Source organism: Thamnophis sirtalis, unplaced genomic scaffold (assembly GCF_051295495.1).
Source record: "Thamnophis sirtalis isolate CommonGarterSnake01/CBP01778 unplaced genomic scaffold, rThaSir2_p1.2 scaffold_5, whole genome shotgun sequence".
Taxonomy (NCBI): Eukaryota; Metazoa; Chordata; class Lepidosauria; order Squamata; family Natricidae; genus Thamnophis; species Thamnophis sirtalis.
This window is the reverse complement of record NW_028261385.1, coordinates 75,589,886-75,607,081: the sequence shown is the minus strand read 5'-3', so window position 1 is coordinate 75,607,081 and position 17,196 is coordinate 75,589,886. Positions and strand designations below refer to the sequence as shown.

Below are 17,196 nucleotides of genomic sequence, written 5' to 3'. Positions count from 1 at the left end.
TGCTCTATTGTATTTTACTGTATTTTATTGTCATTGTACATATATACACAGTATACACATAGAACAAAATTCACATAACACCCAGAGACCACCCCAACACACATAATAATCCCTATCCACACATAATAATCCCTATACCCCTATCCACCAAATAAATTCCCCGCCCCTAAACCACCCAAGCATCCACACAACAGACCAAGTGGTGCTGTCCAATAACTCATTGATGGTGGCCCTTTAGTTCATTGTTGAGTGCAATTATAGCTCTGGGATAAAAGCTATTCAGAAGACGTGTGGTCCTAGTTTTAATTGTTCTATATCTTCTTCCAGAAGGCAACAATCTAAAAAGATTGTAAACAGGATGGGAAGAGTCTATGAGAATGTTATGCAACTTCCTCAAACAGTGAGATGCGAAGATGTCATCCAGGACTGGTAGCTGGAGCCCGATGATATTCTGAGCAGTTTTAATGATTCTCTGTAGAGCTTTTTTGTCTGCTGCAGAGCTGCTCCCATACCATGCAAGAATGCCGTATGTCAGGGCACTCTCAATAGTGCTGCAATAGTAGGACAGAAGTATATGCTGAGATAGATTTATCTTCCTTAGCATTCTCAGGAAGTACAGCCTCTTCTGTGCCTTAATTTTCTGCCTATATCAAATGTTTTTCTTTTCCATCCCAACAATTTATCTTATCCAACCTCACTGAGCTGGTTTTGATGGATCATGTGATCCAGAGAATGTGTCATCCAGCACTTGGCAGGATCTTTCTAAAGTAGCTTTTTCAAGAGGCAGCTGGACTTTCTTGATTTTCTTTGAAGACCTTTCACTTTTCATCCAAGAAGCTTCTTCGGCTGTGACTGGATGGTGGGGAATGGAAAAAAATATATTCCTTGCAGAGAACAGGTCATTTGCATTCTTTTAGAGAGCCATTGGGGCCATATACATTTATATATATGAATAGATCTTTCATTTTGTTTCAAAGGGATAGTGCTTATACTTTAAACAAATACATCCATAGTGATATTAAAAAAAATTTTTTTTTTCTTTCTTCTTTCAGCCCTCTGTCCTGAGACACAACAACAGGATGTGCCTTGGAAAAGAGTAAGTCACTTATTTGTGTATATTTATATCAACTGTACATATATCCCTCAACATTGTGATCCAGCCTTAGTCTAAGAAAACTTGATCACAGTTGAATACATTAAGCTTAAACATTGATCTTGTATATTGAACTCAGTTATTTAGGAAATAAAGTCAGCCCATGAAATATAATACTTCATAGATTATGGGATTCATATATTGGTTATATCGATTAAAACAACATAAGAGCTAGTGTTTATATGGGGGATATTAAAGTATATGATGATTACAGTTCACATACCATTCTATATACTTTGTGGGTATGATTATCATTATTAAAAAAGGAGGAGGAGGAGGAGGAGGAGGGGGATGATGATGATGATGATGATGATGATGATGATAGCAGGAATAGATCCCCCCCTCCATATGATCTATACTATATTGCCAAAAGTATTCGCTCACAACTGAATCTGATTATTTGGATGGGTGAGTGAATACTTTTGGCAATATAGTATACTTAGGAGTAATTGTTCATGGGCACAGTCTCTAAAATCTTTAAAGAGGAATTGTGATCATATTGTCAACAATTGCTTGCTAGAGGCTATTGATAAATGTACAAAATGAATGAGGTTCCTAATTTTTTGGGTTCATTCACAGTAGAACTTGCAGACTCAATGTTCATTGTCATATATATGAAATGGCCACTAGTAAAATGTGAATTTAGAAATTTTGGGAAATAAGAAAGCATGAGAAAGTAATCAAAGATTGCCACACCTTAACTTTCTTAGTATAAAAAAAGGGAAGTGGAAATGCGAGCAGGCTCTCAAGATTCAGAGAGAGATAAAGGGAGAGGGAGAGGGAAGGAGGGAGGAAGAGAGAGAGAGAGAGAGAGAGAGAGAGAGAGAGAGAGAGAGAGAGAGAGAGAGAGAGAGAGAGAGATTGCCTCTCTTAATAAAATAGAGTTAAGGTATTTCTGTTATCTATTTCCTACTCTGCCCTACCATAAAGACCTACATTCATTCGTACTCTTCAGTATGTTCCTTATTGCTATGTGATTTTTAAAATATTTCTATATATTGTTCTAACCTCTTTTAGTAATGTGTTTATATGATTTAAATTTAATTGTGATGTGTGTGTGTGTGTGTGTGTGTGTGTGTGTGTGTGTATGTATGTATGTATGTATGTATGTATGTATGTATGTATGTATGTATGTATGTATTAGGGGTGTGTTCCTGCCAGTTCTAACCTCTTCTATAGAAGAAGTTTCACAAATCTACCATGCCATTTAGAACCGGTTCCAGCTCCCTTCCCCCACCCGTCTGCACCACGCTTGCCTTGCCCGACGGTCACTGATTGGCTGGCTCACCAATCGCCCCGCCTGCCTCTAAGAGTCCTATCTAAACCTTAAAGTCTTAAAGCTGTCAAGTTTGAACACCCCTGGGGTTTGTTTTTCCTAAAGGGTTAGGGGTGCAAGGGTCTTGTAACTTTACAGCTTTAAGTCTTGCGTGCTTCAAATGCCAGAGTTTCTGAGTCAATATTTTGGCTGCTAAGCAAGAACGCTGTTAAGTGAGTTTCACCACATTTTAAAAGTTGACCACGTCCACCCAGTCACATGGCTGGCAAGCCACTACCACTCAGTCACAAGGAATAAATACTGCAAGTCAGAATTTAGGATTTCCATATCTTTTGCTGGGACTTAGATTTCATGTCTGTGAAGTAGTTAAAGATTTCATCACTGAGCATATCAGAAATTACAGCAGCCAGTTCATACACATTTTAAATTGGGGATGGCAGATCTCTTCTAGGCGTTCAGCCTCCAGAGTGCATGTTATAGAGATGAAGAAGTAGGTCAGTTTTTCTTATGCTGCAACACACGCACATGCACACACACACACACACACACACACACACACACTAGCAAAGAATTGGGGACACACAATAAAAGCCTCTTTTCAATTCATTTACCCATGCACACATACAAACCCCTAGATTCCTTCAAGTCATGAAAAAGCAAAGTTATAAAATTTGTATTGCAGAATGCCTTTCATAGTTAATAATGTATGCATTCAATTAAACCTTGAAATTCCCAGCTCTGTAGATTATAATACGATCCTTTCATGCATTTAAAAAACACTATTCTGTTAATGTTTATAGCAATACTGCTACATACATTTCAGAATCATTTCTATGAGAAGCAAATAATTTATGTATATTGTACTGGGTTTAGACTCAGTTCCTTTGTGCCATGTGAGATTATATCCTTACTGCCAAGATGGTGTGTGTCTGTGTGTCTGTCTGTGTGTGTGTGTGTCTGTGTGTGTGTGTGTGTGTGTTTATGTAAAAATAATGCACATGGAAGAAACTTTTCTTGCCATTCTGGCATTCACAATTCAAATATTTTCAAACACTTAAAACAATGATTGAAACTTGATCCCAGGGCAAAAGTGGAAGTCTATTAATCAAATATGTTTAAAAGAATCTAAAATAATCTTCTCTGGTTTATAACTATAATATGGGAAATCCAATATTTCTACTCAAACAAAGAGACTAGAAGATATATTTACAGAAAGTCTTATGATGTTTGTAGTTGACTTTGCAAAAGAAAACATTTATAAACCTTTACAGTGCATGACAGGTGTCATGAATTCTCCTGAGGATTAGTATATTCAGATATAGTCTTTCATTTGAACTTCAAACACACATTTCACTAAGGTGTGTTTTAATAGCTTTTGGAAATTAAACCCTTTATATTTGTCTCATTCTAATATCCTCAATAAATTTATTTCAAGAAACAACTTTCCACAAAACCAAATGTAATTATAATTTTGTATATCAGAAAAAAGGGACTTGTGTCTGATAAGTTCATGTATATTCTATTAGTGTTCTTCAAAGAAAGGGAAAATTAATGCAAAAAATATATACCAATTTAGCTCCAATTTTTCAAATAATACATTTACTAATATATAACTGAGAATTGTTTTAAATCTTGTTTTAAAACATAAGTTTTACTTGATAAGCTTTAAGGGTGGTCTCTTTTGACATTGATCAGAGGAAAAACCAATAATTCTATGTTCTACTCATGGTTGTATGCTTTAAATTAGTCTTGAATAACATTACATTATTTTTACCAATAATTAGTTATGGTTAACCCTTGTTGGCTAGAGGTATCTATGAAATTCATGAACAAACTAAAATAAAAAAGCAGGTGGGAATGTGTAATAATGCTTAATAGATTAATCAAGATCAATTCTAGATAATAGTCATAGAAGTGAGATTTGATCTTTTTAATTTGTAGGTAGGAGAGAGAGTGTTAGATTTGAAACATATTTGGTTTGGTTACACAGATGCATACAAATAACTGCAGGCTGCATGTGAGGTCAGTTGTAAATAATATAAAACATTTAGTTTTGATTGTTTGCATACACAAACACACACAAACACAAACATTTAAGCTTTGATCTGTATAAGTGTTACATTTTGATTTTCTGTCAAAATTCTGAATGATAATCAAGATAGCAAGCAAAAAAAAATAGCAGTGATGTTAAAACATAATTTTGTTTTTCAATATACATAATGATACATAGTTAAAATGCAATCATAAAAAATAAAAACGATCCAGTCACCAGTGCCTCTTTTTCTACCCAATCGTTGATTCTACCTTGTAACAATAAACTTTTAAGGCATTTTTAAGGCTTATTATTTTATAGGGTAACTTTACAGACAAAAATAAAAAATAACATATAGAAAGAACAATTATAACAATAAAGTGAAAAAGAAAAAAATCCAGAAAAATATCACATTCAACTTTTTAATGTTTAAAGCTAGAACATATACAATCATAGTGTCACATCTTCTCATTTCTACAAGATAAGATCATTTCAAAGCAAGACAAAGAGTTCCATGAAACAAGATTCAAATAAAAGTATCATTTTAATGGCATGTATTAAAACAGGGGCAAACATTTTTAGGCTATGGGAAAGAGGAAAAAGTTTTTCACCCCTGACACATTTATGGGAATGATTATTAGGGATATACACATCATACCCTATCTTGTTATAATTTTTCTTTATAATCTATAAACACTAGGTAAGACTGAACAGAATAGATGCTTTGAAATAAACCATATCAACACACATTCAAAAGAGACAATAAGCCCCACATTTTCTCCAGCCACGAACACTCAGATAAGTAGGGATTAACACCAGACAAACAATCAAACATAAAACAATATCCTAATCAAGGAACTACTAAGAAGAAAACCTCCCACCATTATTTTCATCTACCTCCTATGTAGGGTGTAATTCTGCAGAAGAACTTTTATCTGTGAACTTCTGAATCAAGCTCAAAGTTATGAATCAATCTTCTGAATCAACCTCAAAGATTTTTTTGCAGATTGATAGTTGCATTTTATAAGACTAGAAATAATACTCTGCCCTTCACTCATTCACATTCTCAGGTTTCCTGGAGATGATGAACCATTCACAATAACTTCAGTGCTTTCAACCTTTGCATATATTCAGTTATAAGTCATCAAATCTCTTACTCAATTGGGTTACCGTGTAACTCTAATAATTAAAACATACAATAGAAGGATTACATTTATTTTTATTTGCAACTTTCTCTAATGTATACTTTTTAAAAGATTTTGAGCCCAAAATTTCATTGCCATTTCAAAGATTGAAGGGGATAAAAACAGTCTTGGTAAGAATGTACAGTTTGTGAACTGTAGAAGTCAGTTCAATTTAGAACTTCAGGATGATACTACCAAGTAATTGCAATGATATATAATAGACTGGAAAGTCTGCCCCCCCCCACCACCACTAATTTTCTTCAAAAAAAATATTTTTTTTTATAAACAGAGGGCTGAGTGAGATAGAAAGGCACTGAGGTAGTTGTCCCAAAGATGTTTTTTTCAAAAGGCAAAAATACTTTTTGCTTCTCATCCAAAAGATTTCCTCAGTTCTGAAGAAGCTTCTTGAATAAGAAGCAAAACATCTTCAAGGAAAAACAAAGAAATCCCAGTTGCCTTTTGAAAAAGCACCTTTGGGACAACCATGAACTAGATTAATTTTCCTAGACACTGAGGCAGTTCCTGAGTGGAGGTAACAAGAGTGTTAGCCTGTATGATTTCTACAACCACACGGACGCTGGGATTTGTGAAATGGGTAACGGAGGCAGCTAGAGGCTTAGGATGGGGGCAGCATTGGAAAAAGCACAGGGGAGAAAGAGAGGAAGCTGTTTCCATAAGAAGACCAGGTCAAGCCTTTCAACTGCAGATGTGAAGGAGACCTTCAGGAGAAGGAAGAGAAGGAACAAGAAGACAATGGGAGCATGTACCATGCAAGCCTTTGTTAGGACAAATATTATCCAGAAGTATCCATCTATCCACTCTGCTCCTCTCCATACCCTGGTCATTGCCTTTTAAATATCATTGAATTAATAGCAAATGCTGAATGCACAGCTGATCAATTAGGCGGGTGTGTGTGTGAAAGTGGGATAAATCTCCTGAAGCTCTGAAGGGCTTCAGAGAAAGTGTCTGAATGTCATATTTTTTACTGGTTTACCATGTGTGTGTCAAGCCTCGTTTTCTAAATTGAAGCTCCTGCCTAGCAACTTATACCTTGAAGCCTTCCTTCTTTAATGTGGGGGAAAACAGAAGGTCAAACCGCATTATGTCTATCCACTTCTCTCTCCTGTACAAATTGCAGCAGAAAAATTACTGGCAAAGTGTGGGAGCCGCCAAGTTAAAAACTATCAGTTGTCTACTTAGGAAAGGGTGTTGTTTTTTTTTAAATGCAATTTGATCTACGTTGCCAGAAACTTTAGTTACATTTGTAATTTCTCTGATTTAAAATTGTATCCTTCAAATTGTGAAAAAGTGTAAATAGGAGAAAGTGACAGAAAAGAAGACGCATAGTGGGAGAACTGTGTCAGTCTGTGATAACCAAAAATCAGAAATAATTTGTTAACCATCAGAGTGACTAAACTGGCACAGTATAGAGCAGAGTTGGTGAACCTTTTCGGCATCAAGTGCTGAAATGGGTGCGTGCCAGAAACCAGAAGATTGACATGCAGGGTAGATGATCTTCTGGTTTCCAGTGCGCATGCGTAACGGCCACCTAGTCATCCATTTTCTGGTGGGCATATGCACGCAAAGACCAGCTGGCTGGTGCGCATGCGTGTGCCGGAAACCAAAAGTTCTTCTTGGCATGCGCATGTGCACTGGGAGGCTGCTCTTCCAGTTTCTGGCACTCCCACGTGCATGAAGACCAGCTGGCCAGCATGCCAGAATCTGGAAGAGCAGCAGGTGACAGCTCATGTGCCCAGAGAGACGGCTCTGTGTACCACTTCTGGCAGGGTCGCCATCATGGATATAGAGGAAAGAACATTCAATGAAATTTGCTGTAGCTCACAAAAACCTTTTAATAAAATCTTGTAATCAGAAAAGGTCCTTGATCTACAATTTGTTTAGTGACTATTCAAAGTAACAGCACTGAAAAAAGTGATTTATGACCATTTTTCACACTTACCACCGTTGCAGCATTCCCATGGTTACATCACCAAAATTTGAATGCTTGGCAACTAGTTCGTATGTATGATAATTGCAGTGCCTTGGGATCATGTGATCATCTTTTGTGCCCTTCTGACAAGCAAAGATAATGGGGAAGACGTATTCACTTAGTAATTGGGTTACTAACAATGGCACTGATTCACTTACCAACTGTGGCAAGAAAGGTGATAAAATGGGGCAAAACTCACTTAACAAATATTTTGCTTAGCAATGGGAATTTTGGACTCAATTGTGATCATAATACCTGAAGCAACCTCTTTATATTAGCCAGAATTGTACCATTTACTTGTGTTTTATGTGTTAACATAAATGGTTGTGTTAACAACCATTCAAAGTTACATCAGCGCTGAAAAAAGTGGCTTGCAATAAGACCTCATATTGATGACCATCACAGCATCTCTATGGTCATGTTATCAAAATTTGGGTACTTGGCATGTAGTTACAATAGTTGCAGTGGTCCTGGATCATGTGAACACCATTTACGACTTTCTCAGCCAGTTTCCGACAAGCAATAGCAATAGCAATAGCAGTAGACTTATATACCGCTTCATAGGGCTTTCAGCCCTCTCTAAGCGGTTTACAGGGAGTCAGCATATTGCCGCCAACAATCTGGGTCCTCATTTTACCCACCTCGGAAGGATGGAAGGCTGAGTCAACCCTGAGCCAGTGGGATTTGAACCGCTGAACTGCTGATCTAGCAGTAGCCTGCAGTGCTGCATTTAACCACTGCGCCACCTTGGCTCAAAGCAAAGTCAATGGGGGGAGATGGATTGACTTTACGATCTTGTAATCTATATATATATATAAAAGGTAAATTCCCCTCATGTGACATCACAAAATCTCCAGAACTGTAAAGCCTACAAACTTGAAATTTGGCACATATGTTTCTCTTGGCTTCTAGGTGCTCACTAAGAAAGGTTTTGTTAAAATGACCATCAGATCATTATTATTTCTTATACAGTAATTAGCACGCTCTGATGCTAAGGAGTTCTACTCCCCCTCCCCACCTGAAAAGAACTCTGTTCCAACTGCCTGTTGCCTTATATTAACACGCTCTGCATTAGACATTCTACTCCCCCTCCCTCAGTTCAAACTGGCAGATGTTCCATTCCTTTACTCAGGAGTGGTTTGGGGCTCCTTACAGTACTAAACATCAGTACCCCACCACAATCTATGTGCCTTCCAACTCAGAAACTGCTTCTGAACTCAAGGTGGAAGGAGTGATACTCCCTTATGTGTTTCAATCAACGACCACCACTGAGCCAATGGATTGAACTGGACTGAACCTGATTTCTCCTGAATTGCCCGATCACATAGTTTCATCGCAAAGCATGGGTATCCACCTAGTTCATTTAATAAAATGAGTAACTCTCTTTTAATAATCATGGCAAAAAAGATCATAAAATCAGGGGTAGCTTACTTAACTACCCCTTTACTTAGCGGCAAAAATTCTGGTCCCTTGTGGTCATAAATTGAGGGCTACCTCTAATCCTTTCACATTTATGGAGCTTCATAAAAGATACTGTTTTTCCATAAATGTTTCTTGGGATATAGTGCAAAATTAGATATCAGAAACAACAGTAGATGAAGGAAGCTCTTCATTTGCTTTCTGCTAGTTATGAATCATAATATTTCCTAGGATTTATAAACTGAGTTTGTACAGAAGCTGAAGGCAACATTTACCTTAAGTGTACAACTTTGTAAAAGACATGGTTGGGCTTTTTCTCTCTAAAATATAAGCTTACTGAATGAGTTTTATCAGCCACAGCAGAATTATTTTTTAAAAATGTGTTTAATTAAGCATGTACTCTTCTACCGGAACAGCTATCCTAAATCAAGCTGTGATTTTCCAGGTGTTCTCCCAGTTTAGAATATTTTAAATATTTCCACCCTCTTTTTTTCTAAAGAAAGTTATGCTAAAATTTCCAGCTCGGCAACTTTACTGCATTTTACAAGTAGATCCTATGACACTTCCAAACAATGGTACAGTGGACATAACAGGAACAGAAGTGTTGTCAGGCTTCATCTGTCACTGAGATGGCTCCTAAGCCAGCAGAAACCTAGTATCTTCGTGTCTTGTGGATAGAAATCTTTGTTGTCAATGGCCCAGAAAAACTGCATTCTTTCCATAGGCTTAAAAAAAAATCTCTGTGAGATTTAACAGAAGTATTTTCCACTGGGATTATTATAAAAACCAACAGAATCATTTATAGGGGTCTTTTTTGAAGGACCACAATTGTGATTGGCAAGTTGATCATTAAATGAAACAAGTCACTAAGTGAAACCATGCTTGTGCTTATCATCTCACTTTGGCTTTTCTTTGCCTTACAGACCTGCAAGAGTTATAAATGAGAAAATTGGTCACAGAGTTGCTTTCTTCATAACTCTGAATGGTCACTAAACAAAGCAGTCACTAAAACGACTGGAACCCACAGAAAGTGTGGTTCCCCAAAATTATTATTATGATTCTGAGAGAAAATGTCAGGAAACCAGTGGTGGGATTCACATTTTTTTACTACCAGTTATGTGGGTGTGGCTTGGTGGGCATAGCATGGCTTGGTGTGCATGGCTTGGTGGGCGTGGCAGGGTAAGGTTACTGCAAAATCCCTATTTTCTCCCTATCATCTGGGACTCGGGAGACAGAGAATAGATGGGGGCGGGGCCAGTCAGAGATGGTATTTACCAGTTCTCTGAACTACTCAAAATGTCTGCTACTGGTTCTGCAGAACTGGTCAGAACCTGCTGAGTTCCACCTCTGTATGAAACAATCTATAAAAACTTCAGGAATGAATAGAAGCATATAGATGTTCCATGTAATTCAATTAACATTTTAAAATGTTTTTTTATCTGCATCAGCTACATAATTTATTATATTTCTCAGCCTCTTAACTTCAAGATTGATGCACCAGCATTACTAGAACAGAACCACTAAATTATGTAGCCCATCAAATAAAAATGCTAAGTAAATATCCAAAAATTTGAACAGATTAAATTTCTTAGAAAATAAATGCCTATTTCTATTCTCTTCTGTTCCGTTCTAGAGAATATTTATCCTTTACTGCCTAATAAAGGATGATGCATTTTCGATACATCTGTAAATCAGGCAATATTGTTCATTTATATTTTATTGAAGACAAAGGAAGCAAATAGTTTTGTTCTTCTTTCCAATTATCACCCTATTGCTTCTTTCTTTCACAATTACTGATGTCCAATTTTTTCCAAGTCTAATTTTCATGGAAATTTTATTTTGAAGTTATCTTAGGGGAAATATATATATATATATATATATACTGTTCTATCTGCTTTCTTTAAAAAAAAAACATTTGCAGAAATGGTCTCCCTAATTTCATCCTCCATTTATATGATGGTCTTTAAAAGCCATTCCTGCTAATCCTTACATGCACACGTTCACAGCTCTTTATTCTGTATTGAATAATAAATGGTCATTTTATTCATCCTCTTTTTTCCCACTTGACTTACAGGAGAACTAAAATATATTTTAATCATAAATTTAAAAATGAATTAAATAATGAAGCTGATGGCAAATTAACTGAGAGAGAGAGAGAGAGAAAAAAAAACAGAGACAGAGCTAGAGAGTAGTAAGTAATAAGTTCAAATACTTTCTTTAGAAGCTTGTGGGGTGGATACTGAAAAATTTTTATCCTCCATTCTTGCTCTACAAAGGTTTCTCCAAATAACTCCTTGAAGATCAAGACAATTTGCTGAGAAAAATAGGTCCTGGCTTGTGCCAAGAGAAGGAAGCACAAATATAGTCTTACAATTCTGTCCACACATCAGTTTTCCTGGTGTTTTCCTACTTTCCAAGGGAAATTCTCTTACTTATCTGGGCTCTGGAGCATGGAAATTGGGAAGGCTTTTGAAAATTTATTTGTCTTCTTACATCAGAGTCCTATCAATTCGATTGATTCTATATTACCAAAATGTGTCCTACTAGAACATCAGAAAAAAAAACATTTCTAGAAAAATTTAAAAAACAAAGACAGACATACCTACTGAAAATGTCTAGAGCAAAAGAGTTGGCTTTTTGTTTCACATTTGATCTCTGTTTTTTTCTGTTATGTTTAATATTGCAGATATTAAGAGATAGGAAAACAAACAGACAAAACAAGTGCAGATTGTATGGCTCATTTGACTTTAAGATGAGGTACATTCATTTTGAAGCATGCAGGGTTAAATCGTATTACAGGAAAAGGATCATGGAATCATCATCATGGAAAATGATCCCAAACAAATGGTTTAGAAATCCAGAAGCATGGAATAACATATATTGCATAAGGCCATCTCAAATGAGATATGATCCTTCTGACGGAATCTCTGCTTGGGTTATTTCTTTATTGCATTTATAGGGTAGAGCTTTATTTTGGGTCACTTCTAAACTATGGAATGCATTCAGAGGTGGTAGTCAGCCAGTTCTGACTGGTTTTGGAGAACCGGTAGCAGAAATTTTGAGTAGTTTGGAGAACTAGCAAATAACCGGCTGGCCCCACCCCACTGCCTCCTAGCCAATCTTCTTTTGTTTCCTTGAACAGGAGAACAGAGCTGGAAAGCAGGTTAGTGAGGTGGGGAAGGAATGGGGATTTTGCAGTATCCTTCCCATGCCATGCCCACAAAACCATGCCATGCCCATAGAACCAATGGTAAAATAATTTGAATCCCACCACTGAATGTATTCCTTCAGAATCTTTATTTAAGTATGACATAAATGGCCCTGAAGTTACCTGGGAATGAAGTCATGAATGGATGGTTCTTATGCTTCCTTTGATGCACTATAAGTTCAGGGCCCTCTTTTCTGGCCAGCTGTCTTAACCAGGGTATTTTTTTTCTCTTTCTGGCTGTTGTTAGTATATCTTTTCTTAGTAACAGGATACCTATGCTAGGGATATCTACAATGGGGATACAGAATAAGGATATTTTCCCCCTCAACATGTTTTTACATTCCAACCAACAGTACAGGTTTAAAATTACACAAAGGCTGATAATATCAATATTGTTATGAAAATGTTTCCACCAAAGCTATAAAAGATTTAGTAAGGCTATACCTCTCTTGTAATACTTTCACATTTAGTGGATAACACTAACTTAAATTATATGGCAAATCAATAGACACTCTTACTTTACCATATATTATCTATGTATGAGAAATTTGAATTGGACATTCAGTAAGACAATTGATAACCAACTGCTTATATAATTGTATTATAATTTCATCTTGACGAAAAGCAACGAACTAAAGCAAACATTATATCAGTAATTGCATTGCGTTATCATCATCAGCGAACCCCCCCTTCCATAAACTTCTTTCCTTTGAATTTTCCCTGTTGCTCATTTTTATAATAAACTCATTGATGTCAAAACTTTTCTAGCATGAACACCATCCTATCCTAAATCTATAAACAGAAATCATCTATAATTTGGTTGCATAACTAGCTGAATTTGTGCTACAATTACCATAAAATGATATATTTATATTCATGCTGAAAATACTGCCCGACCATCATTGATTAGAACATCAAAGGTAAACATTTTATTAAAGAAATTCTGCATGAAAGTGATAAGTCAATCAGCCAGAAATAAACATCCCATTGGTCATAACTTTCTACCTTTCATTTCATTATCACACTGTGAACATTTTCCTAAGGCAATCAAGAAGTCTCCAGAAACCAGCATTTCACTAACCATCAAATCTGTATCTGGATAATATCTTTGAGTCCAAATGTCATATGATCATATTTATCTCAGAGAAACAATTACTTTCAAGAGAACGGAGATGACTTACTATATCAAACAAAAGTATCTCCTGAAGGTTCTAAAATGTAATTTAAATGATTGAATATGAATGATCTCGGTGTCAGATTTAACCCAGGTGTGGAAATCTATTTGAAGCAGGTGTTTTGCATTACGTAGGAATATTCCCGATCCATCTCTCTGTAAATCATTGAAGCAACCAGTTTTTACTTTGCTGGACCAAAAGAGAAGCAAATTGTTCTTTATACAGCCTGAAAAAGTCATAGTTGCTTCAACTGCTCAAAAATACTTCCTTCGTCCATGCTGCTTTGCACATTCCAAAGATACTATTTTAAAAGATTTGCACAGCTCTATGTTTCAGTAATTACCTTTGATGTTAGATACATGTGCATGTTGAAAGACTAGCAATTGTGTTCATCACTGACATTGAAGCATTGTGCAGCATATGATCAATTCTCACATATTGTCAGCACCAGGAGATGATAACACTGTTAATTATCCAACAGTTCAATTAACCTTATCACATACATTTTGCTCTCGACTGTTGGAGAACAGTTTCAGTAAAACCCTCTCCGGTTCCTGGAACCAGAAGATATATCTTCTCTTGCAAATCTGTCACAAATCTAACAAAACTATTTAAGCCCCAGAATTCCTAAGATTAGAAGAGGAACTCAGCTGTAATTTTCTCAGAACTAAAGTATGCAATTATGTTGATAGCCTGCACAATATAAAGTCTAGTTTTCTCAACCTGAAAGAATAAGATGGGTCAAAGCAGAAAAACATTGTGAGATTTTTGTTACATTAGAATGAATAGGTAGAATTAAAATTGATATGCAAGGGAAGAAAAGAAAAAGTACATGCACAGATATATTTTAAAAGCCACGCACAAACCAAGTATACCTGTACGTTTCAAAACATACTCATTTTTCCAACAAGTTTTTGTTTTTCTATTTAGTTCCGGTTTTGCTAATGATACAACTTTAAACTTCTTCAGAAATACCTCAGAAATTACTTCAGATAACTTCTAGGGACCTTAGGGTTCAATATCTTTGTGGAAACTGCCAAATAGACTCCATAAGCGAATTTACTGTGATTGGAAGGCTGACAGAGATCATATGACTCAGAGAAGGCATAATGTAGCAAAAAGATAGTGAAAATGTCAAACAATGTGGGGATTAAAGACAGGTGAAGCATATGATTCTTGCTAGGGGCCATTCATAGACTAAAGTTCTTTTCTGTTGTTTCCAAGATCTTAATCAGTCATACAAGCAGATTGAGGAATGCACAAATCTTTATGTAGCTTTATATTTGGATATTTATTGCTTTAGCAGTTTAAATTCCTTATACATTTTACAAGGGTTTTTTTCTCTCTTACACACATACACACAATTTTATAATAAATGATATACATTATTATTTTGTTCCAATGTCTTCCTTTCCTTTCACAGATACTGTGAAATCTTTGAGCATTGAAGGGCAGCAAAATTATAATTACACAGTGACCTTTATACAGTGATATTTGCAAAAGTTAGGAACTTAAAGGTTTTTAGTCTGATTCCCTCCTTTGGATTTCATCCTTAATACCCCAAATAACATCAGCAATGAGAATAAAATTAAATGGTTTCTTCATTGGAAAACAACACTATATTTCAGCTGATGTTTAAATATTCTGCAAAGCTGAGAATCGTCAAAGTACTAATTTCAAACTTTTGTGCCAGTGAAGGAAATGTTCTTTCCTTTTGTCCTGGACACGTTTGTGCAGAGTACATGTGACTTAAGAGAAAAATATGGACAAAAATAATTTGAATTAAAAATAAAAATAGTATGGATGGACAAAATTCCCCAAAGGATTGCAATATTTCAAGGAAAGGTAAAATCAACCTGAATCCATAGGAATGCTTCATCTGGGATGTGCTTATTTTCTGGCATTCCTGTTAGAAGCAACAGCAGAGAGAGTTAAAAATATGCTGAGATGATCTGCCCCTGGAAACCATGAAGGTTTTCAAAATATTTTGGATTCTACCTGCTCAGGAAATTTTAAAAATAACTTTGGTACTCTTATATTTAAGAGAGTTATGGTGGCACAGTGGTTATAATGCGGTATTGCAGGGTACTTCTGTTGACTGCCAGCTGCCAGCAATTCCGCAGTCGAGTCTCACCAACTCAAGGTTGACTCAGCCTTCCATCCTTCCAAGATCGGTAAAACAAGGACCCAAATTGTTGGGAACAGTATGCTGACTCTGTAAAATCGCTTAGAGAGAGCTTTAAAGCAAAGTGAAGTGGTATATAAGTCTAAGGCTATTGCTATACTTGTGTATTTATCTTGCTCTAGTCACCACAAGGGATGTGGTGGCTCAGTGGCGAAGATGATGAGCTTGTCGATCAGAAAGGTCGGCAGTTTGGTGGTTTGAATCCCTAGCATCACATAATGGAATGAGCTCCTGTTACTTGTCCCAGCTTCTGCCAACCTAGCAGCTCGAAAGCATGTAAAAATTTGAGTAGAAAAATAGGAACCACCTTTGGTGGGAACGTAACAGCATTCCATGTGCTTTTGCTGTTTAGTCATGCTGGCTACATGACCACAGAGACATTTTCGGACAGCGCTGCCTCTTTGGCTTTGAAACGGAGATGACTGCCGCCCCCTAAAGTCGGGAACGGCTAGCACATATGTGTGAGGGGAACCTTTACCTTTACCTTGCTCTAAAGACAAGGGTTTCCAGGAGGAAAATTCACAATTATCTTTCAAAAAGAGATTAAGACTGAGTTTACACTTTAGGAAATTACTGTTGGTATTTGCCAGTTGAGCTTACACCCAACATGTTCCCAGTCAGATCAGTGTAAGCATATGTCTCACTCAATTCAGCTAGCAAAAAAGGTATCAAAAAGAGTTAACTGCCCAAAATGGGACAAACGGCAGAAAGAAGACGGAAGGGGAAAAGAGAGAAACAACAGGGAAAAAGACAAGAAGTCAGAGGACTTAACCGTAATAATCTTCTTTATCTGTATTTCTATAGCATAGAACTTTTCAGAACCACTGGAAACAAAGATAGATAAGAAAGAGGAGCCTTTTTGGTCATTCCAGCTTTAACTTTTTCATGTACATAACAATAGCAGAAAAGTGATGAAAAGTAGGGCACTCCTTTATTCTACACTATGAAGAGAATAATTTGGAGCACTTGGATGTTGTATCCAGCATCCACAATGCACTGAACCATGCCCTGTTCAACTATAACCTATTAAATCACAATTGGTTCACACAAACCCAAAGCCATTAAACTTGCAGTAGGACATAGAACTTTGTATGACTGTTTCAGATTTAGAAATGAGTTTGTTGCTTTTTTTTTTTAAAGAAAGCTTGATAACTTGGAAGGGAAAGTTAAGATTATATTTCTTTGTGCAGTTGGAACTGTGAGAGAAGATAAAAAACAGAGGTACAAGAAAATAAAAATCAGACATTCAGGAGAAGAAGACCAAAAGGAAATATAGAAAGAGAAAATAACAAGAAACACACTTAACTAACGTGACTCTAAAAAAATAATTCCAACTTTGAATAGAAAGACTCAAACTTTAGTTGATAGTGTAGTTATTCTCACAATAAAAAGGATCAAAAGAAAATATAGGATGCTGAACTCCCTAGAGGCTATTAGTACAAAATGCATTCTATGTGTCAAACAGCATGAGTGTGATAGATTGAAATGTATACCAGATGTAAACATAGCTCTTAGGTTTATATGAATATTTATTTATTTATGGAACTTATTCACTCAACCCAATTGGACTCTAC

General features: G+C 36.2%; 1 protein-coding gene across 16 annotated transcripts in view; it reads left to right on the top strand.

Moving 5' to 3' along the window:
- PTPRD (protein tyrosine phosphatase receptor type D) overlaps positions 1-17,196 on the top strand; it is a 1,257,980-nt gene that overhangs the window by 405,589 nt on the left and 835,195 nt on the right. For all 16 annotated transcript variants that reach the window (XM_087716068.1, XM_087716065.1, XM_087716064.1 and 13 more), the window contains exon 6: positions 1,053-1,096. The gene's annotated coding sequence lies outside the window, so the exon portion shown is untranslated. The remainder of the gene's footprint in view (positions 1-1,052; positions 1,097-17,196) is intronic.